Source organism: Ursus maritimus, unplaced genomic scaffold (genome assembly GCF_017311325.1).
Source record: "Ursus maritimus isolate PB19 unplaced genomic scaffold, ASM1731132v1 scaffold_1, whole genome shotgun sequence".
Lineage (NCBI taxonomy): Eukaryota > Metazoa > Chordata > Mammalia > Carnivora > Ursidae > Ursus > Ursus maritimus.
In genome coordinates, this window is record NW_024423343.1 from 50,232,188 (window position 1) to 50,259,347 (window position 27,160).

Consider the following 27,160-nt stretch of genomic DNA (forward strand, 5'->3'; position numbering starts at 1 on the left):
GAAGTAGATCTGTGCAGTATGAGGGGTGGGCTGTCCTGGCACCCACCTCTTGCTATTGGCAGCATAGTGGATTGCTGGACCCATTTCTTGCTCCTCTGGATCTGTTACTGTGTTAACACTGAAGTCACGCCTCCCACAAGGTGCCCTTGACCAATTCCTGAAGAGAATGAGGTGACTATTCCTAACCTATTCTTACTGGACACAGAATTCCTATGACTAGCCATTTTGGTTTGAAAATTCCCCAAGTCCTCAAATGTGGCTAAAACTTTGCTGGAAATACACTGTAATCTGAGACTCTTTCTACTCAATCCTCCTGCTTTCCTCCATCCCTCACTCCCTTCAGAGGTGTAAGACCTGCATCATAGTCTTATGCTCTCCCTGTTTGCCCTTTACTCTTCATAGGTTTTTCACCAAATAAATCTCTTCCATATCTAGTGTCGCCTTGGTGACTGCTTCTCAGAAGACTTAAACTAACATAGAAACCAAATCCAGTGGAGCATCCCTCCCTGTCATCTCTGACCGGAAGTAGGCAGCATCACAGCATTCTTCAACCATGCAGCCATACTCTGCCTCTTTCCACCAATGATAAGAACCATAGGATCCTTTCTGGAAGAGAACAGAGGACCCATTTCCACATAATATTCTCCTAGCCCAAGGGAGTTGAACGTATAGGAGATGGAAAATAAGATTAAGTAGTTAAGGGGCGCCTGGGTGGCACAGCGGTTAAGCGTCTGCCTTCGGCTCAGGGCGTGATCCCGGCGTTATGGGATTGAGTCCCACATCAGGCTCCTCCGCTATGAGCCTGCTTCTTCCTCTCCCACTCCCCCTACTTGTGTTCCCTCTCTCACTGGCTGTCTCTATCTCTGTCGAATAAATAAATAAAATCTTTAAAAAAAAAAAAAAGATTAAGTAGTTAAGATGGTTTTACATCTAATGTTTAGGCCCAAGTAAGTTCTTTTATATCCATAATTTGTATCAGCAATGCCCTACCTCTTCTGTCTTCCAGCTTGTAGGCCATCAACAAATATTTCTTGAGTAAATCCTTGTATTTCTTTCCATATCACCAGTTAAGGGCTTCAGAATGTTCAAAGTGGTACATGCCAGACTTCACTTACTTCATTTTCTGTCATAGGAGAAACCCATCAACAGACTTCTACATTGTGCTCAGGCTACTTGCTTCCAGTCTATGCCTGCATTTTGGAGCCTCTCCCAAGGTACACCTGGTGACTTTTCTTGCTTGTCCTTTTCAGCATGTAAAGCATAGAATGTATAAAATTAGAGCATATTGCTTAAATCCTGGTTCTGACGCTTATTCTGAAAACTTGGGCCAATAATTTCACTTGAGCCTCAGTGTCCTTATCGCTAAGTAGAAGTGATGATATCTCCTTCAAGTGGTTGCTAAAAGTATTAAATAAAAGAGCAGTTATAAATACATTCCCCCTCTCACTCCTCATTTAAAGAGATCTTATACCATAAACTTTCCTTCACAAACTTTTTTCAATTTGACCAGATGGAGATCAATTTCCTCAATTCTTTGTTCTCCACTCTGAACATGAATTTACTCTCATTGTCTATAAGACTTATAAGCACAATAGTGTATACCTATCCGAAAACATCCAGTACTGCCATTATTCTCATCCTGTTTTCTATTTGTCTGAAATAGTGTTTTCTCTCATATTTTATAATTTCCCAAAGGGAAAATACCCTAAATGAATAACTATTTTAACACATCTAACCCAGTAATCTGCATAATTAAGCACATAATACATGCTTAAAATGATAATTGTGAGAAGTCAAACTGAGGTAAAAATATTCACTGCCCTTCCCTGCTGGGTCCCTCCCAGTGGAGTCTTTTCTAGTGACAGGATTGTATTTCCTACCCGAAGATACCAGGCTTGACTGTATTACTCACTTTGTCTAAGGACGTATTAGAAGTGACATAGGCCACTTCCAAGCAGAAGCTTTAAGGACCAATACATGATCCACCATTGCTCTTTCCCCCTTTGCTATAGGAAGGTCAATATTTCTGATAGGGGCCTCTCCTTCAACTTGGGTATCCAGTAAGGAGAACTCATGGCAGACATACAATGTGAGATAGAAATAACCCTTGGTTGTTGCCAGGAGATTTTGTACTTGACTGTTCCCAAAGCACGCTGCAGCCCACCCAAGCAGACAGACACAATCAGGATAGCATAATATCTAAGTTCACTCTTCAATTTCAGTGTCTGCATTATTCCACAAACTTAAGTGTGCAAGGAGGAGTGTGTGTCTTCATTTTCTCTATATTGACTGACTGCTTTCTTTGAAGCTCAAACTTTTGGAAACCAAATTTAGGAAGCCTTGGGGCTGTTTGTGCTTTTCACTCTCATATGTATCCCCTCTCTGCTAATGACCCACAGAGCCCACTACTGGAGTAAATATGGGAAGGGGGTACTAGAAAATATAAGGAGAAAACAAACAATCTCTAATTATTATTTAGCCATTCTACCAAAGTACAGAGTAATATGAAGTAAGAAAAGAATTCAGGGTTACTGAAATCAGATCAGTGTGATATTTTGTTTATCATGAACAATTCCCTTTCCTTAAAACTCTAGGAATTAGTTTACTACTGCAGACGTACTGAAAAGAAACATAAAAAGAACATTCTTACATTTTGCTCTACTTTTATTTTTAAAAACTCTGCTTGTAATTTCCATTATTCTAGAATTTTCCATAATGAAACTAGAATGAAACATATGGATGAAAAGAAAGTTTCATTTGTTGCCAAATATCTTCTCTGCATAACATCTGGATATTTAGAACATCTGCAGAACTGACAATCTTTCAACTTTTCATCTGGATGTTTGGCAAATATGGAAAAAACATTTCCTTTATAAATCTAATTGTTATTCTTATGCAGTGCTATTCTAATGACATATTTGTTAATATTGCTATCATCCTACTCTTTTATCAAATAAAATATGGATATAATTTTGGAGCAAAACAATAAATTGTTTAATGTTATGGTGCACGCTGACGTACAAACCCTGACAGTTAAAAGGGAAAATTTTTGGTGAATTCTTCCTCCACAGCAATCAATCTATTTCAAGGGAGATTAACAATAGAATGTATCAAAGCACTCACTCGACGTTCAGTGGTCTCTATTGTGTATGCCCTTTATGTGAGATCAGAGAATTCTATTCTTTGGCCAGATGCTGATATAGTCCTATAACATCTGCATGGTTGTCTGCTTGGCACTTAGGGTAAAGGGGGGAAATTTGATTGCACTCTTGAGGTTGTGGAACATGGAGACAAGCATCATAATCATCCTTTGCAAAAACTCCAAGGGGCTTAGTTACATGTTTTTCCCTTGTCAACATCTGTCAAGAACCACATGTCAATTACTACTCCATCTTTTCTCAGGTAATAAAGGAACAGAGAACTCCCAAATGAACAGTCTTTATCTTTCCAACAATATGCCCCAGGCCTTTGCTTTTGGATGTAACCCTCATAAATTTTTGTCATTTTCTACTTACAGGGCTCTTAGCAGAGAAAGAGGCCTGAATGGAAGAAAAAGGTGATGCTTTTAGTACAACAAACCATATATGAGTGCTCGTTTCAGGATATCTAATACAAAGAAAGTCAGGGTAACTCTAACTGAACTCTTTCACTTTCCCTAGAGCCATCCCTGTGTCTTGCTGATAAGATCACCTAACATCTGATTTACATTCGGTCTCATTTTTTTAATGCTTGTACAATTTTATCTTCCTTTATTTTTCATCTTACGTGTTGGCTTGTATAGGAGCGTGTGCTTGTGCATGCATGTGCCATACCTAGCAGAAAACACTTCTAAGTAGTGAACAGGTGCAGAGCGTTGCCCCAATGTGTGCCAAGGGTGAGACCTATAGCCTCCTATGCTTGAAAATAGGTAGTGTGGGAACCAAGATACTTTTTTAATGTACACTTAAGGAAATTTTATTTTCCTCTAAGACACAGCCAGTGAAAATGGATAGAGATCTTATTTTAGCAGAGTCTTTTTATACTGTTGTTAATTCATTGGACAGTGTCTCATCATTTGGCCTAAATTCCAAATGTACTATTTGTCATGACTTTCAGACTTGCATCAACAGAAAGGCTCCATATTTCAGCTCATATAGGTAGGTGAGCATCTGAAATTAGGTAAGCACAGAAGCAGAGAACTTATAAAGAGATGTCAGCGCATTGCCACAGTTTCTCTGGCAAGACAGTAGTTGGAAAGACTTCTTAACAGATTTCACAATGAGGAGTCTAAGATGTCCTGAGGGCCTGTGTTCTGTTGTGTGTTCAGTTTGCTTTTTCTGCTACCTAAATTGTATAGGTTATGGTTTTATTTTTTAAGATTTTTATTTATTTATTCGACAGAGATAGAGACAGCCAGTGAGAGAGGGAACACAAGCAGGGGGAGTGGGAGAGGAAGAAGCAGGCTCATAGCAGAGGAGCCTGATGTGGGGCTCGATCCCATAACGCCAGGATCACGCCCTGAGCCGAAGGCAGACGCTTAACCACTGTGCCACCCAGGCGCCCCAGGTTATGGTTTTTCTACAGTCACTCAACTGACTATATCGAGACCCATTAGTCTTAGGTGTTGAAAACGAATTGCAAAGCCAGGAAGACCAATATCTTGCCTTTAGGTTTAGTTGGGATGACAGTGCCAGATACTCCCACAAAGAATACTGTGTGATGGATTAAAGATGGCCACAAATTCCTTGTTGTTCATCCTACCAACATGTAAAGAGCTAGAAGAGAGCTACCCAACTAGGAATTGCTTCACTGGACTGTGACATGAGCAAGAAATACTTCTTTTGTCTTAAGCCGCTGATAGTTCAACATTTTTATATCATAGCAGGTAGTGTTACCATAACTAACCATGTTCTGATGCTAACCCACAATCATCTATCTTATTATTTCTCTCCCCACACTATCCATCCTTATTTCCCAGAGAAGTAAACCTACTCACCTTTTGTTTCATTCATTATCTCCCTTCTCATCTGTGCACTCTTCTCTCTCTCTACTTTTTCTCCACCAAGTCCACCAAGTTATATACCTTCTCTCCTTAAGAGCTACAGAGATTCCTCCCAATGAGCTTCCTTCAACTAAATGGAAATAGAGACTTGGGGGGTTTTTTTCTCCTTTATTGCCTTTTTCATTCATTTGTTCACAAATGACCTAACACTCATAGGAGCGTCTCTGCATATAAGTAATGTTTACTTTTCTGCAAAATAGTAGATTGTTTTTAAATGGTCAAAGTAAATGAAAAGCTATCATTTGTTGAATACTTGTTATACACAAGACACTATATAAAGTATCTTATGTTGATTACATTCTATGGGTCTCATGGCAAACCTGTGCTAGGTATCACTCTCTCCACGGTACAGATGAGAAAACCAAACGTCAGAGCTTTTGGCAACGTGCTGGTTCGTGGAAGAGCCAGAAAAGCGGAAGCCAGAGCCTGTGTTCCTGGCTATACCCTCTGAGGCTTCTCAACATGTAGTCAGAGACATCATGTCCTTTTATGGTGTATGCATGAATGTGCACAGAAAATAGCTTATGAAAAAAGAAGAAAAGAAAAAAAATGCTTGTTCATGAGATAGACCAACAGTCACTGGCAATCTCCAGTTGCATATTTGACATTAGTCTACTGCATTAATTACATTGTTCCTTATGTTCTCTTTGATAGAAATTCTCACTCAGTAATGTATAACATCCTCTTGTCCGTAAGGCTAGACACTCTGCTCAAGAGAAGAAGTAGCCTGCAAAAGAATGAAACTTGACCACTATCTCACACCATACACAAAAATAAACTCCAAATGGATGAAAGACCTCAATGTGAGACAGGAATCTATCAAAATTCTAGAGGAGAACATAGGCAACAACCTCTACGACATCGGCCAAAGCAACCTTTTTCATGATACATCCCCAAAGGCAAGGGAAACAAAAGATAAAATGAATTTATGGGACTTCATCAAGATTAAAAGTTTCTGCACAGCCAAGGAAACAGTCAGAAAAACTAAGAGGCAGCCCTCGGAATGGGAGAATATATTTGCAAATGACACTACAGATAAAGGACTGGTATCCAAGATCTACAAAGAACTTCTCAAACTCAATACACGAGAAACAAATAAACAAATCAAAAAATGGGCAGAAGATATGAACAGACACTTTTCCAATGAAGACATACAAATGGCTAACAGACACATGAAAAAATGTTCAAAATCATTAGCCATCAAGGAAATTCAAATCAAAACCACACTGAGATACCACCTTACGCCAGTTAGAATGGCAAAAATAGACAAGGCAAGAAACAACAATTGTTGGAGAGGATGTGGAGAAAGGGGATCCCTCCTACATTGTTGGTGGGAATGCAGGTTGGTACAGCCACTTGGAAAACAGTGTGGAGGTCCCTTAAAAAGTTAAAATTGAGCTACCCTATGATCCAGCATTGCACTACTGGGTTACCCCAAAGATACAGACGAGGTGAAGAGAAGGGCCATATGCACCCCAGTTCATAGCAGCAATGTCCACAACATAAATCGGGAAGGAGCCAGATGCCCTTCAACAGATGACTGGATTAAGAAGTTGTGGTCCATATACAATGGAATATTACTCAGCTATCAGAAAGAATAGTTCTCAACATTTTACAACATGGACAGCACTAGAGGAGATAATGCTAAGTGAAAATAAGTCAAGCAGAGAAAGACAACTATCATATGATTTCTCTCATCTATGGAACGTAAGAACTAGGATGATCAGTAGGGGAAGAAAGGATCAGCAAAAAGTAATCAGAAGGGGGAATGAAACATTAGAGACTATGGACTATGAGAAACAAACTGAGGACTTCAGAGGGGAGGGGTGGGGGAATGGGATAGACCGGTGATGGGTAGTAAGGAGGGCACGACAGCATGGTGCACTGGGTGTTATACACAACTAATGAATCATCGAGCCTTACATCGGAAACCGGGGATGTACTGTATGGTGACTAACATAATATAATAAAAAATCATTTAAAAAAAAAAAAAAAAGAGAAGAAGTAGCCAAGCAATTCTGGCAATCAGTTTGCCCTTTTCAGTGTAACTGATTACCTCAGTTCAGACTCCAGTGGTGATAGTCCTATGCTTTTTCAGCTGGGAGCTTCTTTGCAATGTTAACTATTTTACTGCCATGATTTCACTTATAATTGGAAAAAGCAACCACTCAGAAGACATCATGAAGGCTCATATGCATCAATCACTTATTATATACCAAGCACTAAGCTAATTATTTTACATATATTGCATTTAATCCTCCCAGTAACCCCATATGATTGAAATTATTTTATCTCTACTTTTAAAATAAGAAAATTGAGGCAAAGTTACTAAGTAACTTACCAAGGTCACATAGCAAGGACGTAATATAACCTAGCTTTGAACCCAGAGAGTCTGGCACCAGATCTGCCTTCGCAGCCATACAATAACACCGAGCACAATCTCCAAACACCCGATCTGCAGGAGGCGCCTGGGGCAGTTGGCACCTGGGCCAGAGAATGCCAACCTGGAAAACATTTTGCATCAAACTGTGAGTGTGTCTTGGCCTTTCCTGTTTGTCTCTGGGCAGCGCTTTTGAGTTATACTGGCAGTGAGAAAGCCCACAGTTAAAAGTATGGCACTCAAATTAATGCACACGTATTTTAAGAGATGTAATTGATTACAGCTTCCTTTGAAAAACACTTTAAGGGCACCAAACTGAGGCAAGTATATATGAATTGATCTTTACACTCCCTTTCTGCAAACACACACATAGGGAACAACTTCTCCATAAAAACCACTTGGTAGCAGACTTCTTCTACCTGGTAGAGAAGTACTCTAATTCCAGAACATGGGCATGTCATTCATAAACCCTGTTCCTACACGTATTCGAAGGGGCCTTATACTGGGTCAAAAGAGAGGCTTGTTAGATGGGGCTAGGAAGAAAAATGCCATGTTCTTTAGGCATTTTAGGACATTTAAGGAACACACATACCAGAATCTCAAAGAAATTATGTATATGATTTATATAAGCCAGTACACATTTCTTCTCTCTAATGGAGACAGAGAACTTTATCTTTGCTCTAGGTATTCAGCTAAAATCTACACTTTACTTTGTGTTTGGCCTCGGTCTTTGGAAGATCAAATAACCACCTTCCCTGTCACTTCTGGGACTGCAGGACTGGATGAGATCAGTGATTGTCATGATGTTACCATCATATGTAACATGGCTTAGCAAAATCAGTAATGTTAACAAAGCAACACGCATATTGCTAGTTCATATGTGAATATTCACTTTCCAACATAGGTAGTTATTCTAGATGCAGTCTGGAGTCTCTTTATGAGTTTTTGTTCTTGTTGCTGTTGCTGTTCTCTCATTCAGTTAAAGAGTCAATGTTATACAGGTGTTTTTGCCTTCATGCAGCATGCGTATTTCTTTTTTTTCTCTTTTTTTAAAAAATATTTTATTTATTTATTTGACAGAGACGGCCAGCGAGAGAGGGAACACAAGCAGGGGGAGTGGGAGAGGAAGAAGCAGGCTCCTAGCAGAGGAGCCTGATGTGGGGCTCGATCCCAGAACGCTGGGATCACGCCCTGAGCCAAAGGCAGACACAATGACTGCGCCACCCAGGCGCCCCGCAACATGTGTATTTCTGAAAGAAAAAGAAAAGCCAACTCAAACTTTAAAATCACATACTAAAAATGACAGGATTTATGAGCATAACAGTATCAGGATCAAGCCACCCAGATCATACTCAATTTCTACTCAAAACAAAAAACTATAATGATGTGCTGACAAAAACAATTTCTAATAAAAATACAGCGCAGTTTAAAAAAAAACTATTGTGTGACTAATAAATAAAGAAATGCTACTATGTAAATAGGACCTTGCATTAGAAAAAAACTTGCATTAAAAAAAAATCAACTAAAGCAGCTTGTGGAAGGGCTGGGCTGCTGAGTTATGGAGACGAGGGCAAAGAGCACAAAGAGCAGGGAGAACCTCTCCACAGGCACCTGCTAGAAAGCATGCAGCAGGATGGAACCAAGAGGGGGAGCGTGGACGAACTGGCACAGTGCAACCCAGCCTGAGATGTTCAGCCATCTTCGTGCACTTTGCATTCAGCTGCGGTTACACGGTGGTGCAAAATATTAATGCACTGGGAAAAATCACACGTGAACCAATGTGACCTCCAAGACAAAACCGTTCCCTGATCTCAGTTACACACGAGCTGATTCACACTGTAGAAACACACAGGCAGAGTAAAGCAGAGCAAACTGTCAGAGGAAAGTGCAACAATAAAAACGATGATTCTGGAAGCTATTAATTATGCACAGACACAACTATTAAAAGCTTTCAAATAGAGGGGACCATAGATTATAATTAATCTGATTTTTAAGAGGCAGTGTATTAGCTAGTTAACTTTGTAAAGTATATTATATAGAATTTGAGTCCGTAAATGTTTATAGAAATTTAAATACTAACATGAGATAAAATTAAGAAGAAATGCAGGAAAAAATTATAAAAGAAGATCACGTACCCCAAAATACCTTGCTCCTCCACCAACTTCAGTCCAATCATCATTCATGTGGAATCATCAATATGCACTAGAGCAGCTGAGTTATGATTGTTTCTGTCCTATTCAGTACTATTAGAAATTTGACCACTAAATTTTTTATAATACATTTTTATAACAAATGGTAAAACTTCACGTTTATTGCCATGTCCCAGAAGTTTCTAGTAGGATGGTGATATTCAGTTGTGACTTGGCTTCAACTTAATATCGGTTTTAACACTCAGCCATATCACGTATTTGATTTACCTCTGTCCCCAGTAAAGACAATTATTAGGATGATGTCGTCACTGCCCTGCCCATATTTTTGGCTCTTCCAACTTCAGTGTGCTCCAGCCATCTCCCACCTGCCAGTATCTTCATTTCTTTGCCCAAGGCCTTTTTCTGAAGCTGCTGCGAGACTTTCTGCCTGGATCCTTGGCAGGAGAGAAGTGCCAGGAAATTAACACCCAGAAACAGAAATCTCCAACCAATAATCAATGAAAGTTGGTGTGAAAATACTCCAGCTCTTCCTTAAGTGGGGAACCGCTGAGCTGTGTGTTTTGCAGCACTTTCCAGAGTGGCCAGAGGTGGTAGCTGCTGGTTCAGTAGACACCCTACATTGGTGATCTTGCTTCTCTTCAATCACTTTGCACACCTCACCCTGTGTTTCCTTGCACCTCCAAATAAATCTTTGCATTCAAATCATTGTCTCAGAGTCTGCTTCTGAGGAAACCCAAGCGAAGGGTGAGAGGAGTAATTAGAAAGAAAGGGGGATTCACAATACTAAAGATAACCAACATTTATGTATCTTTTGATTGTGAGCTCCTTGAGAGCAAGGATTGTATCTTAATTTTCTGTTCCCAATATCTAACACATAGAAAGAGCTCAAGGAACTTACAGCGTTTCACACGGAATTGTTTCTTTGATATTCCAACAATTCTGTTTAGTAGTTATTACCATCATATTTTTAGCTGAGTAAATTAAAGATCAAGTAATTTAAATGAATTACCCAAAGTCACACAGTAAGTCACAGCGCTCAGCCTCGAACCAGGGCTTCAGACTCCAAGCCCCGTGCTTGTCTCTGTAGCTTGTGCTACTTGTGGGCTGGTCATTCCATTGACTTGTCTGCTGGCTCTTTGAGGCCCTCAGCTATGCCCACACCACACTCTGCACCAACCTCTGTCTGACTGAATACAGGGAAGTATGTTATTTGTTTCTGCTCCTGTTTCAGTGTGCTAAGTGCTGTTAACTTCATGCAGTGGTTTCTATTTTCATGGACCATGGCTCTTTATCTCCAGACTCGATCCTAGAACAAAATGTGAAAGAAGATAACAGTGAATTCCTCGGTGCCCTACTGTCTCATCTCTGTAAGTCACAGTCTCTCCCAGACTCACCCTGGGAAGTCTCAAGGAACTACATTCTGCCCAGGACTTCCCTACGTGGGCCGTGCCAAGGCACTGGAACTATCGAGAAGTGAGAAGAACTTCTGCATCTCAAGGCATCACTCCAGGTTCTGCCCTTCCCTCAATTCTGAACCTTCTGTTCTCTGAATCTTTTGCTCAGACCATTAGCTTGGTTCTTGATTAGTGCTATTTTCCTTTTGGGGATATATTTTCCCTTTAAGGGGTCATAAGGGGTTTTGGTCAAGCTGGCTGGCTCTGGAGTGAGAATGCCCAGGTTAGAATTTATTTCTATAGCTTTACAAGACAGTGAGTGTGAGCTTTGGGCAAATTATTTTAGATTCTCTAAGCTTTGGTTTCCTGATCTGTAGAACACAGGCGAAAGTGAAAGTGTCCACCTATTTAAAAAATGCTCCCAAAGGTTCTGAGGATTCAATGAGATAATCCATGTAAAGCACTCAGCATAGAGTAAACACATAGTTACTATCAGATACTGTAATTGGCCATATGTGTGTGTGTCCCACCCTTCCCCTCACTCTCCATAAGTCTAATTTGGACCCCAAGAAACCCAAACCTATCACTGATGGGGTGGCCTGGGCCCCCATTTATCTAGAAATGGAATTTAGATTAATGTGTTACCTCTTTCAAAATTAACAGGAACTCTGGGACTTACAATTCTTCAACTGAAAGACATGCATTTTTAATGAGAGCAGTCTAGGAAGAAAGCCCATTTGCGAGCAGGGTGCCACAAGATGGTAGAAACCATTTGCCTCCACATAAAAGCCAAGCTGTTTCTCTCCCAGTTATTCACAAGCCTGTGCTAAATGATCAGTGTAGGTTAAACAGTGAGCCCTGTACACGAAGGTGGCAGATACATTCTGGTAAACACATGTATGTGCCTGTTTTTACATCCAAACCCTGCAAAAAGAAGAGGCAGAACTTCCTCAAATAGAATAATTAAAGGTTGAGAGGCTTTTTAAGATAAAAATCATCTTACGAGGGGCGCCTGGGTGGCACAGCGGTTAAGCGTCTGCCTTCGGCTCAGGGCGTGATCCCGGCGTTGTGGGATCAAGCCCCACATCAGGCTCCTCCGCTATGAGCCTGCTTCTTCCTCTCCCACTTCCCCTGCTTGTGTTCCCTCTCTCGCTGGCTGTCTCTCTCTCTGTCGAATAAATAAATAAAATCTTTTTTAAAAAAATCATCTTACGAGCTGTATTATTCCTCTTTACGTGCTTGGCTATGGGTATAATATTGATTTCTTATTTTTGACCTTTTATTTTTAAGGTAGAGATCATATAAATCTATGATACTATGTTTCCTAAACCAAAAATTTGCATACAAAGTCTGACAAATGATTTAAAAAATTTTTTATATTCGTGCAAACTGTCACTGTTACAAACACATAGAAATTAAATTCCACATGGCTCTCCATTTAAAGAAGCATCTGGTGAAGAACACGAACTATGAAATTAGAAAAGCCCCTGAGAATCTGGGCACCACAGCAGTAAATCAAGACACCCTGCCTTAATTTCCTTGTCCAGGCTTTTTCACAGCGAAGCTCATTGTCCAGCTCACAGACTTTCAAGCTGGGATGATTAGCTAGGCCACCATCTTTACTATATCCAGTGAGAAACTATAGTTTTCAGGAAGGCAAGGATTTGGTCACACAATTGGAGTTGGCAGAAACATGCTTGCAGCTTCTTATTTTGAAACAAGATGGAGTCATATACTCACTGCACAGAAAAGTGTTCTCCTATCAAAGCTTGCCTTGGAGTCTGGTTGGTTTGTAACCTTTTAATGAGCTGTCCTGAAGATGGCGCCACGTGCTTAGCTATGTTACAAACTGTACTGTTCCGTGATTTCCTTCTGAAACCAAGTCCCTAACAGCCACACAGATTTACAGAAAGATCTGTAAGAAATGCTACCTTGAAATGATATTCCTGTATTAAAGTATAAAAATTAATCTAAGTCATCCAAGGAATCGTCTGATTAAATCATCTCTAAATTTTCAGTGAGGAAAAGGAATTACAGGAAAAAATACAGCATGCTAATGCTATTTGAGTTAGATCAATGGCATGTTCTGAAAGCCAAAGTCCATCTTCAACCTTGTTCCTTCTCCTTTGTCTCCTATTTGCAGTCAGGGGCACTGCCATCTATCCGGTTGCCAGAGCCAGAAACTTGAATGACATCTTTGATCTTTTTCTCTACTTTAAATTTCCCCTACCAGCAATGCTACATCCAATTACCCAGTTCCATCTCTTCTGGTCTGTAAATGTCCACAACCTTCTATTCCCTCTGTAGCAGCAACGTCCCAAAGTACGGTCACCTACTCTCTGCACCACTAAAGAGCATGTTAACCATTTCCCCTTCAATCTCCTCTAGAGTGATCTTTCAAAAGACAGACCCAATCATGTAATCCCTTGGTTTACAATCTTCCATGGCTCCCTAGTGCTCTCACAGACAGTTGGAACTCTTAGATAGCCTGCAGTGTTTTTTATCATGTAGCTGCCCCTCATCCCCATTTCTCTAGCTTCATCTTGCAACACTGTCCACTTGTTCTTTTGCATTAGTCATAATAGACTCCTTTTCAATTCCTGGGATACTCACCTCAGGGCTGTTTGTTTTTACTGCTTCTCCTTGTGGCCCAGGAACAAGTTCATCTCATGCCTCCCCATACCCTGAGACATCCCCACCTCCAGCCAACTCATGCTTCTCCAGAAGGCCTCTCCATATTCACCATTTTTTCATGAAAGAGACCCCTCTAGTACATTCAGGCCCAGCACTCCCTAATACCCTTCACTTTTCTGCTTTTAATAGTTATCTCATTTTTGTCATAATTAATCATGTATTTTTTTCCTTGCTAGATTATAAGCCCTTGAAAGCAAAGGTAGTGTCTTCCTTGCATAACATGCTTACAGTGATCGAGAAGGCCTTCCATCTTCTGCCTCCCACAACTGACTTTTCTGCTCTCATCACCTACGTTCTCCCTCATTCTTTTGCTTCCACCTCCTTGCTTATTCCTCTGACTTGCTTTCTGCAGCTTGGTCTCTTTGTTGCTTCTCTAACTTTCCAGGCATGATCCTGCCTCAAGGCCTTTGCACTTGCTCCCCCCTCTACCTAGAATGTATGTCCTCCAGTTTTCTGTGTGACTCTCTCCCTTAGCTGCTTCAGAGTTTTATTCAAAGGCCACATCCTTAGTGGAGTCTTCTCTGAATCCCATCCACCACCTCCCACCAACATTCCTATCCTTCTCCCTGTTTTATTTTTTTCTTCAACCCCTACCACTGTCTAATATGCTTTCAGGGTTTATTATCAATCTCCCTACACTAGAATGTAAGCTCCATGAGGGCAAGGACCTTTGTCTCTTTGGTTCAACCATTGCTGTCTCCCCAGGACCCAGAGTTATGCCTAGTGCAAAGTTATCAGTTGAACTGTTCATGCTAGTCCCACCCTAGTGATTTTATAATCTAAGTTGTTCCTCTTTTTAGGTATTAAATTATTCTAATTTATGGGTGGAGAGAATTGTATCTGCACCTGGAAAGTCTTTTCTCTTCCTGATTACTTTAGTTTCTGATTTCCAGAACAAGTATATCTTTGGAGGGGATGGATAAATCAGAATTAAAAATCAATATTCCCATGAAAAGAGGAAAGCAGAAATTTATTGAGGTCTTTTCTATTTCAGTTGTTTCTGAATAGTAAATATCCTAAGAAATGTGAGGCCAGGGCTACTGGTCTCATTAAAAATGTCTCCTCCTGGGGGCGCCTGGGAGGCTCAGATGGTTAACTGTCTGCCTTCGGCTCAGGTCGTGATCCTGGGATTGAGCCTCAAGTCAGGCTTCAGCTCAGCAAGGAGTCTGCTTCTCCCTCTCCCTCTGCCTCTCCCCCTGCTTGTGCTCTCTCTCTCTCTCTCAAATGAATAAATAAAATCTTTAAAAAAAAAAAAATGTCTCCTCCTGGACAGCTCCTAGGGTAGTGATTCCTTATCTTTCTGTTAATTGAGGAGACATTCAGAGAAAAACTGGTTCTCTCAAGTCACTGATGCCCTTTTTATGGGGAAACACATGGATTTGCCTGGCTGTACAATCAGCCTGACCATTTGGGTAGAACTGTGAGGTTTCTAAAGCCAAACCAGCTGTGCAGTGAGATGGAGCCCAATTTCCCGAGCAGGAAATGGCAAAGAAGACTCTGATTAAATGACTGCAATATGGATATAGAGTCATTTTGTAAAATTCCAACACCTTGCAATGATCAACAACTCTAGAGGAAAACAACATTTAGTCTCACAATACGTAAGGCTGATTCATGGCTAATGATTTATCACAGATGTTTGATTCATCTTCCATTTTCAGAGTTATAAGGTGAGCAAATAGATGCTCACCACCCTGTAATTTCAAGGGAATATCATATTGCAACTACAATTAAGCACAGTTTCTATATGAACATGTGAAAAATTGTTAGAAAGTGCAAATGATCATTTATAACACAAAATAGAAGTGAAAGTAAATACACCAAAATCTGAATTTTTGACTGACGGTAAAAATCGTAGTTAATTAAAATCAAAGGAAAGGAGAAAATTGAATGCCATATTTGATTGGGCGTCTAAACACAAGATTTGAAAACACAGCTCATGCCATGTCATCATTACAAAATAACATAAGACTTGCCAACACAGAGGACGTCATGTGGGTACAATGAGAAAAGCGAGATGAAGAGGCAGCGATTTAGTTAAACATTCTAACAATGCTGAGGATGTGGGTAAAAATTAGGCTGTAAATGTTCAAGATACGGTTTGAGGAGAAGAAAACAACAGTCATCAATTGTGTGTTCTTGGAGAGAAGTTCAACAGGAAAGAAAATGAAAGTCTACACACAATAGGTAATTTAATCACAATAGGCATCCAGACCAGCAGAGATGGAAGGAAAAAAGAGAGGTGTGGAACTAGAAAGGATGACTTCTGGAAGAATTCTCCGTACTTGGGAGAGATCAGGTGAAACAGCAGAGGTACTGTTGAGGTTCAGAAGAAAGAACAAAAAAGTGGCCAAGACATGAATGAAAGTATGTAAAGTAAGCTATATAATGACCTCTTTCATTCCAAAGGACTCATCTTTGGAGCTTGCAATGGGATTATATTTTCAAAGATTCTTCAAATTAACAAAGAGATGAAAACCAGGCAGAAGAGAATATATCTTCTGGAAAAGAAAAGCGTTCTTTAAAATTCCAGAAGAGATTTCGCACAACAGAACCCTAAATGATCAAATGAAGGCTACAGTAAATGCTAGGGAAATCTACAGCCATTCCTATTTGGTTGTGGAAGTGATTACTCTACATCTGACCAGAAAAAATTAGAATACAGAAGTCCTAGACTTGGATCAAAGACAACCTGATTGGAAGGAAGTGGTAAATCCTAGAAAAGAAACTGCCTGCTTGGTCCCAAGTTGGGAAAACTCTCCCTTATATGGATACTATTAAAAATAAATAAATAAAAACCCATGGAGGAACCTAAAATGAAACACTGACCCACTTCCAACTTCCAAAAGCATGAACAAATAGAAATCAACTTTCTCAAAATATGTTCCACTGAATGCTATTGTTTGGTGAAGCATGTTGGGAATTTCTGGGTTGGTCAAAACGAAGCAGGCTTTGTTAGACTTAGGAGAAACAATCCTCGGTAGTCCCTGAGCATCCCCGAACATTCTTGCTGGTTATGCCAACGTTGCAAGGCCCTGATCATTCCTTGCCCGGGCTGTTTCTCATGGGTGTGCTGCAGTGAGCAACTTGCGACAGGCCACCTCCAAGGAGGAGGTGAAGTCTTCCTCTGGGACAGCAACAGCCTTGCTCAAGAAGGGATGGACTCCCCAAACTCAGAGGGAAATTCCTTAGCTGCAGAAAGACCTGTCTTCTCTTTCAATGGCCTGCTGTGTTACTCACAATTCCCACCATTTGAATTATTCCTTGGGTAAAATGCATTCTTTCCAGAAGGCTCCTATTAAAATGCAAACATGTTACCTGGAGGTGTGAATATATATGAATCCATTTATGCTTTAATGTATATTTATTTATGCTTTAACGTAGATTAATACCTTCACATAGAGGAGATTTGGGGGAGAGAGCTGGGCCCTGAAGGAACATGGAGGGTGGGCTGTGAGTTAGGAAAGGTCCTGGGCTTGAATTTCTGTGTGGGTAGAAGAGGCAAAATAGAAGGCCTGCAGTAATGGGCCCTCCTTTTTCTTTCTATCTTCTCTCCAAATACAGAACTTTGGGCCAGGATTTATGTTTAAGATGAGTTGTAAAAATGTTTATCTTGCCCTTTTCTTCTCCCTTTTTAAGTTTTCCCTTTTTCCTTTGGACTACAAAGTAAATTTGTCAGCCTCACCGGGTAGGTAAAAATTTGAATATTTGGTTTTTAAAAGGAGGCTCAAGTCAGCATCATTTTAGGGAGCAGGGCTGGGACTGACAGGCTATCTGGCAAATATTTTCAAAACAAACTCTTCATTTCCTTGAGGACAGCTTCAGAGGGGTCCAAAGAGGACAAGCGAGGGCCTGGGCCTCAGGCTTCTCTTTCCCCCACTCTGCCAAACGCCAGCCTTGTCGGTCTGGCGTTTTTATTTATGTTTTGGCTTTGTTTGTTTTATGCAGTATTTTTTTGAGCATACTGGGAGGTTTATAGTAGATATGGCTCAATAATTCTTTCAATCATGACAATTTCTGCTTGAAAACAATGCATATTCTAGTGCTCTTACTTGACTCACAGCTTTCTAGAAGCTGTTTGTCACAGTTACTTAACTTGTACATGATTTTGCTACATTCTCACCACCATTTGGGGGAAAGTTATTCAGAGAGAATAAATTAAGAGTTTTTGTATTTGCTCTTTAAAAAAAAAGTTCTGTGTACTCAGCACTCAGGGCATTGTGCAGCAACGAACTGAGATTTTCCTTAAAAAAAGAAGTCTTTCCCTGTGGTGCTTACAATGTGTTCCACGCATATCGGGTTTTATGCCAGAGGAAGGACCAGCACCATGTCATCCTGCAACGGCATTTCAAACATCGCCATGCCAGATGGGCTATTACAAGAACGACGTAACATGTTCCAAAACAGCCAATTCAATTTCTTTGTGTTTTCTAACTGGATCTAACATAATGTATTCTCTCTGGAAGAAAGTATCCCTGGATCAACCAACTCTCAGATCTGGTGTCATATTCAGGGTCCTTTTCATTAGTAGAAAGCCTCTGAAAAGTCAGCAGAGAAGCCTGACCCTAGTGTTAGATGTTGTACAAAGTGCTGGGTCATGTGGACCTGATGAATTCTAAGTCGGCAGAGCACACAAGCCCCCACTTTCACATTATCTCCTTGTGGATTCCTACCTGCTGAAAGTTCAGACACAATGAGAAATAAGTATCACTGCATATAGACTCCCTGGTTCTCAAAAACAAAATTCACATCCAAACCCTGAAAGACAAGACTGCTGGCAAGGTATTTTCATTTCCAATTACAGATGGGGCACTCCTTTGGCTCCTTATAATTCACATCCCAACGTACTAGTCCTTCCAGGAATTTAAGAGCATTTTTCTGACATAGGAAGATCATTTAAACATTCAGGATCATCAGTGTATTGGCATTGAACCTAAGATAAGTCACCCACTGACAAAGTAACACCAAAATGATGAATTTTCATTTTACTTTCCAAAGTCTCAAGAGAATATTGAAAATCTTCCTTCCACTGAAAGGGATGGAGCAAAATATTTTGGCAGTGGACAGTTTTTTTGTCATCTTGTTTTATTTTCTCAAGGATTATTATTTCTTTAAGAGGAAAAAATGCAATTTTAGTCTACTCAGAATGAAGAGTTAGTAGGAAAAACAGGAGTGGCTCTTCAAATGCCACTGAAGTTTCATTTCAATGGCACAGTGTCCCTTATGTTTAGGGCAGCTACTTCTTTTAATAACTCCTTCTTGCTGGTGCCCAAGGCTGCTGGAATGTTCTAAGTCACTATAGACACCTTGCTCAGAAAATTCCCTTAGGTTCTGTCTCCTCTCTTGTTTTGACACTTCTTTCTTCTTCCTGGCTGCCCCCATTTGTATACCATGGCCTTCCTGGCTTGGGTTATGCTCCATCTTAGATGCTGTTGTTGCCCTGCCCATAGTCCCCCAAGACCTTGCCATTGAAGTGCATGTTGGTCAAACTTTTAGCTGCCAGCATCCATATCTCATTGCACAGCCTGCTCTGCCCACATGCACGAGAGCCGCCCTCACCAATGATGATAGAAGGTGGTATATACAACTTTAAATATCTTACAATTTTGTCATTTACACCTCAGTAAAGCTGGGGGTTGGATGGGTGTGAAATTGGTGTATACATACTCCAGCTCTCTCAAACTCAGGCGGCATAACTCTGAGGCTTGTGTTCTACGATGGCTCCGTGATTTCTCCAGCAGTATTAAGCTTCAGTTTCCCACTGTGGGTATTGCCTGATAATGCATTCTTTATTAACTTTCTTTATTTTTTGTATCACGGCTCCATTCCCCTACCTGTGTTTCCTAGGATAACCTCCCAAATAACTACCTGGGTTTTGTCTCAGGGCCTGCTTTTAAGGAACCTTCGTCAAGATACCACTGAATTTCTTTCTTTCCTACGTGTTTTCAGTCTATAGTCAAGTCATGTCATATTTCATGTCCCAAACTAGGCAGCCGAATAACATTCCAGAACCCTACATATCTTGGGGTAAGGCTGACGATTAGATGCCATATTTGCATTTGTAAGGTATAATTTCATATGTAATGTGATTTTCTTTTGTCATATCTTTATCTGCCTAAATGAATTGATATATTATGTTAATATGCTAATGATTTGGAAATCTGAGTCTCCAGGCCAGCTAGAGCTCTCTCTCGTTTTTTGAACATGTATATCAGATGGCCTAGGTGTCCTTGGATATACCCACACCATTACACTTAGCGTAGACCATCTTTAGCCCAGTAGACTTCCATTTTGCCCCCAGGCTTCCCCGAACCACTCACCCAGTTGCTTAAGTCAGAAACCAGAAAAAAGCCTCGACAACTCTCATTTAACCCAATATCAAAGAGGCACATGTTCACCTACATGCAGAAGACAATTTATACATCCTTTATTAACAGGAGCTTAAAAGATACTGCTTAATTTTTCTCACATAACAAGTAGGTTCAAGGTAAGTGGCTTTGGTATTGATTTAGGAGCTTAAAAGCACCCAGCATTACTTCGGCAGTTCACTTGGTGTTCCCCAATGGGATTGAGACAGAGCTGCCTTATTTCTTTTTCTAGGAAAACAGAAAGACACGGCTGCAGGGATGAGTCCCTTCCACCAGAAAACAAAGCTCTCCCTGAAGAACTTCCCAGCAGATTTCTCTTTACGGTTTATTGGTTAGAACAGGCCAGATGACTACCACAGCTCCAAAGGAGACTGAGAAAGTCAACAACAGGATTGCTACGATTGGATTACTCCAATCAAGATCCATTGCCTCAAGATGGGCTCATTGGCACTTCAGAGAACCAGGAAGAAAGAGAAAATAAATGTTAATTAAATAATTTGCAGCATCTGCAACAAACTCCATCCTTCTTCCAATCAAGCATCAGGTTGGGTCTATTCTATCCCTTAAATATCTCTGAAATGTATCTGCCTCCCCACTGCCCCCACTTTAGTGTAAACAATTGTCATCTTGGTCAGGACAACAGCAACAGACTCTTGCTAATTGTTTCTGTGCTTTAAGTTATAGTTCCTTCCTCCCGATCTCTTCTCCCACTTTATCCAGAGTGATCTTTCATGGAGATAAGTCTAAACTTGTTATCCATTTGGATTAAACCACGGCAGTGGCAAATGCCAGGCTATTTCTTTCCTCTGCTCATGTTGTTCTCCCTGCTTGGTATTTGCTTCACTAACCACTTTCGCTCACTGCATTTAGCTAACTCTTCCCATCATGTCCCTCATCTCCCAGCTGAGGTAGGTATACTTTTGTAGGTTCTCAAATAGTATATTGGTATTGTATAGTTGTTCTGTATAATACAATATTGTGTTATCATTGTCTCATTGTATTGTTATCATCACAATTAGACAGACTTTCTTTAAAAGTAAGGCATTTGTTTCATTGACACCCAGGTCCCCACCAACCAAAAGTATCTGGCACATAGAGTTCAATTAATGCTTCTTTTTTTCCCTAAGATTTTATTTATTTAGGAAAGAGAGATAGAGAGAGTGAGCAGGGGGAGAAGCAGAGGGAGAGGGACAAGCAGAGCGCAGAGCCTGATGCGAGGCTTGATCCCATGACCCTGAGATCATGACCTGAGCTGAAACCAAGAGTTGGCCACTTAACAGATTGTACCACCCAGGTGCCCCTCAATTAATGCTTCTTGAATAAAAAGATTGATTAAATAAAGAAGAATATTTACATATTGTTGTTAATTGAAAAAGTTGGGTAGTAATTATTTCTATAGACAGCTGTAATAAAAGAATGAACAAGAAACAGCATAGCAAAGTTATTGAGAGTATGGATGCTGGATCCCTACAGAGTAGCTTCACAAGGTCAGCTCTGTGACCTTCAGTTAGTTAAGTTAATCTCTTTGTATGAATTTCCTCACATGTAAATTATGGATAATGATAATACTTTAAAGATTGCTATAAGGATTTTAAAAGTTAATGCTTGCAGTTTTAAGTAATTCATAGAATAATACCTGATACATGGTGAATGTTAACAAAAGTTTTTTTTAAATAAGTGAATATGACAGTCATGATTCCTGTCCTCATAGAACTCACGGTAGAGGTCAATGCTATCCAATGGAAATATAAGTAAGCCACATATATAATTTAAAAATTTCTAGCAGCTATATTAAAAATAATTGGATTATAAGTAAAATTAATTTTATTTAAACCAATATATCAAATTTTTTTTATTTATTTTGATATATTTTTTTATTTAAACCAATATATCAAATTTATTTAAACCAATATATCAAGTATTACCATTTTAACATATAATCAATATAAAAAGTCATTAAGGTATTTTACATTCTTTATTTTGCACTAAGTCTTCGAAATACAGAGAATATGTTATACTAATAGCACATCTCAGTTAAGATGCTTAATTTTCATCTATATTCAGAACTGTATTTAGATTTAATAAACTTACAGTTGAAAAAGTAGATTCACATATCCAAGTAGTTCCAAATATATTTAATTTTACAATAACTGATTTGAATATCATTTTTAAAATTGAAACTTACTAAAATTAAATAAAGTTAGGGATTCATTTTCTCAGTCACACTAAGTTACATTTTAGTGTTCAAGAGCCACATATTGGATGGCCCAGGACTAGAGAAAAATATGATACATGAACAGGAAATTATAGAATGTGGTAAAGTGCTATGTTTGGGCCAGGATAGAGTGCTCTAGGAGCACATATTAGGGGTGCCGACATAACTTGGGCAGAAGAAATTTATCAAAGAAATTTTCCTGGAGAAAATGCTGTCTATCCATAGACCTCAAGCAAGAGCCAGCCAGCTGACAAGGAGGAAAGGGTGTTTGACAGAAGAAATGGTATTAGAAATGAGCGGAAATGCATTGTCACAGACCTGAATGTATTTCAGAGTGGCCAATTCAGAGTGTACAGGTGTGTTATAAGTGGAGAGCAGGTTAGAAAGGAAGAGGTGGAAAAGGGAGCAGTTGAGAGGGGAGGCTGGGAAAGTAAGCAAGGGAAGAAGACATGATGGGTTTCCTGAGACATATGCAGGAGGCCAGACTAGCCTGAAGGCAATAAGGAGCCACTAAAGGATTTAAACAGAGTAGTGACATGATCATCTTGTGTTTATTAAAGCTCATTCTCACTATTGTATGAAAACATTTATATGACAAAAACTGATTCTGGCACCTCATGCCCATTAGAATGGATACTATAAAAAAACACAAACAAAAACAGAAAATAACAAGTGTTGGCAAGAATGTGGAAAAACTGGAACCCCTATGTTCTGTTGGTGGGAATTTAAAATGGTGCAGCCACTGTAGAAGACAGTGTGGAGGTTCCCCCCAAAATTAAATTAGAAGTACCATATGATCCAGCAATTCCACTTCTGGGTATATATCCAAAAGAATTGAGGGCAACATCTCCAGGAGGTTATTTGTGTACTCATGTTCATAGCAGCACTATTCATAAGAGCTAAAACGTGGAAACAACTCAAGTGTCCATTGACAGATGAATAAATAAACAAAATGTGGTGTATACACAATGGGACATTATTCTGCCTTAAAAGGGAATAAAATTATGACATTTGCTACAATATAGATGAAGCTCAAGGACATTGTGTTAAGTGAATTAAGTCAGCCACAGAAAGACAAGTAATGTATGATTCCACTTACATGAGGTATCTAGGGTAGTCAAGATCATTAAGACAGAAAGTAGAATGATGGTTGTCAGGGGCTTGGGGTGGGTCTCCAATGGGGAAAATGGGGAGTTATTGTTTAATGGGTATGGAGTTGCAGTTTTGTAAGATGAAAAGAGTTCTGGAGATAGATGGTGGTGATGGTTGCACAACAGTATGAATGTACTGAATGCCACTGGATTGTACACTTAAAAATGGTTGAGAAGGTAAATCTTAGGTTATCTGTTTTCACCACACACACATAAAATGTGTAAGTATCAAGTTAGAAGAGGTTATCACTGTGATGCATCAAGAGACAAAGATGAGAGCCGAAATGGGGTAAGAGAAATATGGATGAAAAGAAATGGATTGATTTCAAGGATATTAGGAGTACAGATAATAAGAATTTGTGGAGATTGATTTTAGTCAAGTATGAGGGAGAGTCAGAAATCAACCTATGCCCCACGTTTCTAGTGTGATAAACTGGGACAGACATTGTTGACAGTCTTTGAGGTAGGGAACAAAGAAGAGACACAGGTCTGGTTGGGGTTAGGGGTGAGGGAAATAAGGGTTCACCTTCAGATACAGTGATTTTCAGGTGCTTACAGCAAATCCAAGGGAAATTGTCTAGAAAGAAGTTGGAAATAAAAGTTACAATTTCTGGAAATAGATCCTGGAGCCACTCTCATAGGGAGGGTAATTAAAGCTGTAAGAGTTGATGATTAACAGTGAGTATGCTGCGGACATTTATGGTTTGTCTGCCAGCACATTTCCCTTGGTTTTCTTTTCTTTCTTTCTTTCTTTCTTTCTTTCTTTCTTTCTTTCTTTCTTTTTTAAATTTTATTTATTTATTCATGAGAGACAGAGAGAGAGAGAGAGAGAGGCAGAGGCAGAGGGAGAAGCAGACTCCCCGCAGAGCAGGGAGCCCGATGCAGGACTCGATCCTAGGACCCTGGGATCATGACCTGAGCTGAAGGCAGACTCTCAACAAACTGAGCCACCCAGGCACCCTCCCTTGGTTTTCTTTTGTGTTTTGCACATTCTCATCAACAGTGTGTGATTTGGGTAGGGGATTCCTCTCTGGCCCCAAGGATAGAATATGAGACCCAGGTCAAGGTCAAGTAGAAGGTCACATGTAGCTGGTCACAATGATTAGGATAGAGGAGTAGCAGCCTAAGCTAGTTATTTAAGTGGGAATTGAAGGGCTCATACTGGAACTACTGATTAAAAAAAAGGGGGGGGCCTTCTCTGCTCTATCCCATTGGTCTAGAATGTAGAAAAGTATGAAACTAGGACTACTGAAATCATCTTGCCACCATGAGAGTGAGAATCACAAAGAGCCTGAGAAGGAAGCAAACACATAGATTAGAGATGAAGAAAAACTTTCTTTTTATGTCATTTGAGTCCTGAATCCAGCCATGCCTGAAGGAAGACCTAACCTTGGACATTTAAATTATGTGAGCTAAAAAAAACAAGACAAAACACCAACCTTTTTCTTCTTAAGCCACTTTGAATTTTTTTATATCTGCATTATAATGCATACAGGCAGTCCTCACTTTGCATGGTAGCGAAGGACAATAAAAATGCTCTTTCAAGCAGAAACTAGCAGTGATCTTAAAAATCAGTAAGAAAAATTACAGTGGTCTCTGACCTTTGAAATGTGCTTGTTGGGGTGCCTGGGTGGCTCAGTCAGTTAAGCATCTGACTCTTGATTTCGGCTCAGGTCATGATCTCAGGGTCCTGAGATTGAGGCCCTAGTGCTTCGGGCTCCACACTCAGTGGGGACTCTGCTTGAGATTCTCTCTCTCCCTCTGCCCACCCCCACTTGTGTACATGTGCACTCTCTCTCCAAAATAAATAAGTAAATCTTTTCTAAAAAATGTTCTTATCAAAGATTAAAAACTCTTTTATTGTTGGGAAATAAAAGTAATTATAAAATTATTTATTTAGTACACAGAAATTTTCAACATTAGAAATATTGAGAATTGAAGTGTTTTATTTCTTCATACAAAACTAATCAAAAGGAGTTTGCCTTCTTCGAACGATGTAATCTTTTCTAGGTCTTGGTGAGCTCTTACCTTCCTTTTTAAGTTTGGATCAGCTTCCTACATTTTCTCTTTTGTACTTTCAATACCGTGAAATTCTCTGCGATTTCCTTTCCTTTGAGGATTTTTGCCAGTGTCACTTCCTCTGGGACATCATCCTTATTGTCCCAACCACTCTCCTCATTTATGTTGGTACGTTTTCTTCAGGAAGTTCCTGTGGCTGCATGTCTAGAGTCTCTTGAATGGCAATAGTGTCAACACTCCTACAGGGAGCTATTTATTTTAGAACTCCATTTACTTTCACTTTGAATCTGCAAAATTATGCCAATTTCTGAACCAATGAAATCAGCTTTTACTGGCAGTAAAAGGATCTTATAATTACTGTTTTCTCTCAATGTAGCACCTAACTGCAGTGTTTGGCCTACATGCTGCTTAAACAGATTCGATGTGTGTTTTCATCACAGTAGAAGTAAACACTCCATTTCCACCATTCAGTGGATTTCTATTCTGAGAACAACTTGAACAGTGTTGAAGCCACTTTACCTTGTTTTTCCTTCGATTTATCAAACTTTTTCCAATGTTGTTCCCTCAGTGGTTTCGTGCAGTCCAGGTCTTTTCTTATCTTTGCTCTGCTGTCTCTTCTCAAATCTCCTAATCACATCCTATTTTACTTCCTGCGTTATCACTTTTAAGTTCTTTGCTGTACTTTCAGTTTTTTCTATTATTCGTTTTTGTAAAATATCATGTGGGTTTATCCCGACAGACAAGGAGGCAACCCAGCTCCAGGCTTTGCTGTCTGTGCATGAGCTGAATAACTGGCATGTAATAGCCAACCATTAACAGACTTTGAAAGAGGGGGTGTAGTTGGTCACTGATGTGTATCTGTTATTTATGTAGGGGCTTGTGGATCTGGCTCTGAAGTTTATATTTTATGTACCTACAGTTCATATACAGTGCAACTGAAATTTGAACCATGTTATTGGGATACTGGTATTATTTAATTAGATCATGGTGAATAAAATTTGTACATATCAGAACTGTTTAAAGCAATGACTGTCTTACAACCTAATGTAGAAATTATGTAAGAAGAAAACAGAAGAAATCCTGGAAGAGAACCCTGAGGAAAACCTAAAATCTTGGTTTAAAGAAGAAAATCTTGGCAAAAGAAAAGAAATGTGCACAATACTTATAAAGAGTGGCCAAAGAGGTAGGAGGAAAATGAGAAGCTTGTGGTATAACACAAAGCAAGAAATGAGATATTGCAATTGCATTTTGCACTTCTTTAAATTGAAATATAATTCTCATCCCATAAAATTTACCATTTTATTTTTAAGATTTATTTATTAATTTTAGAGAGAGTGAGAAAGAGAGCAAGAGAGCAGGGGGAGGGGCAAAGGGAAAGGGCAAGAGAGGAGAATCTCTAGCAGACTCTCTGCGAAGTGTGGAGCCCCACATCGGGCTCCATCCCAGGACCCCAAGATCATGACCTAAGCCAAAATCAAGAGTCAGACACTTAACCAACTGAGCCACCCAGAAGCCCCAAAATTCACCTTTATAAAGTGTACAGTTCAGTGATCTGGTGGTGGTTTTTAGTATATTCACAAGGTTGTGCATCCATCACCACTACCTAATTCCAGAGTATTTTCATCATCCCCAAAAGAAACTCTGTACCCATTTGCAGTCAACCCCCATTTTTCCCTCTTCCCAAACCCTAGAAACTACTAATCAACTTTCTTTCTCTTTAGATGTGCCTATTTGTGACATTTTATATA